General features: G+C 38.0%; 1 long non-coding RNA gene across 2 annotated transcripts in view; it reads left to right on the forward strand.

Moving 5' to 3' along the window:
• Nucleotides 1-2,852, forward strand: part of LOC141374134 (uncharacterized) — a 219,918-nt gene extending 217,066 nt beyond the window's left edge. For both annotated transcript variants that reach the window (XR_012380776.1, XR_012380775.1), the window contains one exon: nt 2,644-2,852. This is a non-coding gene — a long non-coding RNA (uncharacterized lncRNA). The remainder of the gene's footprint in view (nt 1-2,643) is intronic.
• The last annotated feature ends 952 nt before the right edge of the window (nt 2,853-3,804 follow it).

Consider the following 3,804-nt stretch of genomic DNA (forward strand, 5'->3'; position numbering starts at 1 on the left):
GGGAATCGGAGGGGGAGACGAACCATGAGAGACTATGGACTCTGAGAAACAAACTGAGGGTTCTAGAGGGGAGGGGGTGGGGGGATGGGTTAGCCTGGTGATGGGTATTAAAGAGGGCACGTACTGCATGGAGCACTGGGTGTTATATGCAAACAATGAATCATGGAACACTACATCAAAAACTAATGATGTAATGTATGGTGATTAACATGACAATAAAAAAGGTAGGCGGTTGTAGGTTGAGTTCTACTATTTATTAGACTAATGAAAAGCTACCCTGCTAATTTTCTAGTCACATAGAGAAGTCTAATCTCAAAGCTGTTATCATAGAATGATTTACTGTCGAACCTACAATTCTCTTTCCAGAGAGAGACTTAAATAGTAATGGTAGACATTTATGAGTGACTCTTTCAAAGGTTTATTGGAAAGGTATCATAGTAGTTCAAAGAAGTAACTAAACAAATGTTTATAGAATCTACTGTATGTGCCAGGTACTGTTCGATATTTTGTGGAGGGATCTCTCTTGCTTCTCATTAGAACTAGGAATGTAGGCATTGTTTGAAATATGTATCAGGAACTGTTTCAACAGTCATGATTTCTGCAGTTTCACTTAGTGAAAGAGGCAATTATGCTTGCAGCATATGAAAGATTAATTCCCCTCACAATGCTCACAGACATCGATGCCCTCTTACCCAGCTCGGGGAAATAATCCTTCACAACAATTGATATCAGCAGTTGGAACCAGCAATGCTAGGCTGAGTCTGGTTTGCTGACATAAATATTTGGTTTTCATAGTATTTTAAAAAATCATTTTAGATGGCTGACAGTATTTTAAAAACGTGGAGATTTTGCACATCAATTTTGATTTGTGACTCTTAAAAAAAATAGGATAATCTAACATCAGGCTTAGATCCCTTAGGTCACTAATAAGCAGAGTTGAATAGCAGCTATCCCCATCAGATGGCCTGAATGCCTTCCATTTAGCATTAGTGTTGGAGCTCCTTATTCATGGACAACAAATCTCTCCTTATATATTCCCTCCTAATTCAGCTCCTTCCAATAGTCATGTTATCTCATATCTCATAACAATGGGAACCATTGTAGAGGGGGGAAAAGGGTAAATAATCTAGTTATTGTTTTTAGGGTTTCATTCAGAATCTCATCTTCAGGTCCTTGAGAGAATTGTATATTTGCCTTAGCCTATCAGCACAAAGAGGAATTAAATAATTCCTCTTTGGATCAAGGTTTTCCTTTAATCTTGCTCCAGGGCTAATTCTCAGTGCAGTACTGTTGAGCATCAATATGTCAAAGCATCAGTATGTCAATAAAATCACGCAGATCCTACAGAACAAATACTTGGACCACAAACCATATCCTAAGCATGAAAGTCTATAAAACACCCCAAGATAGAACAGGATGTAGGATATCACACAGCATGCTGACCAAATTTGTGGGGCAGGTTTCAGGTAGCCAAGGGAGCCAAGGGAGTTTGCTATGGTTAAACTCCAAATAGCTTCATTTTAAGCCCTCTTAATATCATTTGGAAATTTAGGAAGTGCATGTAATCTTACCTGGAAACTGATCGTTGGGATTTGAACCCTGACAATGTATATCTATGTCTAGCTCTATATTTATATCCATCCATGTATATCTATATAATGTATGTATTCTCTATATAATATAAATATATACACACATATAGCTTTATCTATCAATTTAAAATTACATTCATTGTTAGTGTTAAACTTAAAAGTAATATTACTACTAGCAATGTTTTCACTTACTAAAGTAGCTATAGTCTCCCACAGGGCAACATGAGAGTAAGCAATTTGATGCCTAAGTGACAGCTCAAAGAAGAAAACTCGAACAAGTTGCCAGAAATGAGCCAGCAAATGGGGCTCTCCCTCCATCCCCTCTACTGAATAAGAATTATTAACAGATATATCACTGGGCCATCTCATGAGGCCTTGACATGCACTGGCCCATCAGCATTTTAAACTCCCATTTGGAGTCAGGTTTCTGTTCAGGTTCTCCCATGTCTACAGACTAATAGGCAAGATAAAGAATTCCAGCTTTGTTCACTATATCCTAAAGTTAAAGAGAATCTAAAATTAAAGGGATACAGGGTCTAAGAATAATCAGAGCACTATCTAGGGTAATTAAGGGAATTAATTGGTGGATACCCTTAGCCCTCAAGCTAGATGTCCAATAGATCTTACTTTAATTGTTAGAGTAGCTTTTTAAAATAAGCCTTCACAATACCTAGGACATCAGACTCTGTCTGCAAAGAAGACTATTTTTCTTAACGGACAGATTCTGAGTATTAATATTGCCTCTATTAATAATATAACTTTGGGCCATTGCTTTAGCCTCTTTTACACTGGGTTTTCTTATCTACAAGATGAGGGTAATAATGACCCTATAAGACATATAATTATAATACCTCCTTGATAGGGTTATTGACAGATTTAAATAAGGCACAAAACTTGTAAAGCAATTAGTACTGTGCTTTTCACTTGCTAAGAATTCATTAAATCTAGTTGATACCATTTTTATTACCCTAAGGATAGGATAAAAGGACTGGACCCTAGATATTACACCCCAGGCCTGCCCTTATTGACTTTTACATCTTTCTTTTCTCAGATACAACTCTAGTGTCTGCTTATAATAGCAGCCATGAAGTGAGACACCTACATGGCCAGTATGTGGGCCAGGAGGAGCCATCATTACTACATCTGCCACTATCCACATCTGTCACCTTGAAGGATGCTTCACCTTGAAGGATTCCCCTTAGCTTCTTTGGATCCAGGGGCAGAATCTGTGTCCTTCTTCATCCCAAGCGTCTCAAGTAAATTTGCTTCTGCTTTAGAAGCTTGGGTGTGAGTAATCAATTTGACTTAGTCTTTGTGGGAGAGTAAGAGAGGAGAGTGATGAGTCAGGTCCACTACTGTGATGAATAGTTCTTCATATAAGCCTGGTTTCCTATTCAAGACTTTTAAGTTCTGGAACCGAATATCATAGTACCTTAAACTTGCTTAAAAACAGGTGGCCAAAGTGGCTCTTGGGATTATACTAATGGTGTATAGCAGTGTTTATTCCGAAACAAGAATACAGAACGTTTGGCTAGAAGAAAAATGTCCTGAATGTCCCATGTGTCAGTGCAGTTTCTGAGAAGGTGGCCTCTGCCATCCAGTGCTTGAATGAATTTCTCAATCTGTGAGCCTGGGGTTCCTTCTCTCATTTCTCTAGTTGGAATGCCTGATATTACATAAATAAAAGGAGATAATGCAATGAAATGTATGTGATATTACCAGTGAGGAGGAAAGGAGAGGGGATGGAAAAGTGGGTCAAATAATAGATTATTGAAACATGTCATTAAGCCTTTGAATGTTAGACCTTAAATATCCTGTAGGTCAACCCTTCAATTGAATGATGATTGTACCAAGGCATGGAGAGATTTTGTGCATGGCTCAACGTTATTTCATGAATCAGTCTAACATAGATTTATTGCCTTGTTTCTCCAAAAATGGACTTCCTTTACAATTTCATAGCCTTCCATTGATAGAGACTCAGTCCATCTCACAACAGTTAGGGAGACAAAAATGAGAAAATGCATATGAAAATATGTTATATATCATCTCGTTCATAGTAGGTGATGACAAAATGTCCCTTCATCCTTCTTCCTTCCCTCCTTCCCTCCTTCCAGCTAGTTAGGAAGGCACTAGAGGTTAAGTATTAAATCAGTCAGGCTATTCATTCCCCTGCAGGTTACTGGAAATTGGAGTTTCTTATTTCTGCAAACTT

Source organism: Callorhinus ursinus, unplaced genomic scaffold, assembly GCF_003265705.2.
Source record: "Callorhinus ursinus isolate GAN/ISIS: 27379988/994484 unplaced genomic scaffold, GSC_fseal_2.0 scaffold1, whole genome shotgun sequence".
Taxonomy (NCBI): domain Eukaryota; kingdom Metazoa; phylum Chordata; class Mammalia; order Carnivora; family Otariidae; genus Callorhinus; species Callorhinus ursinus.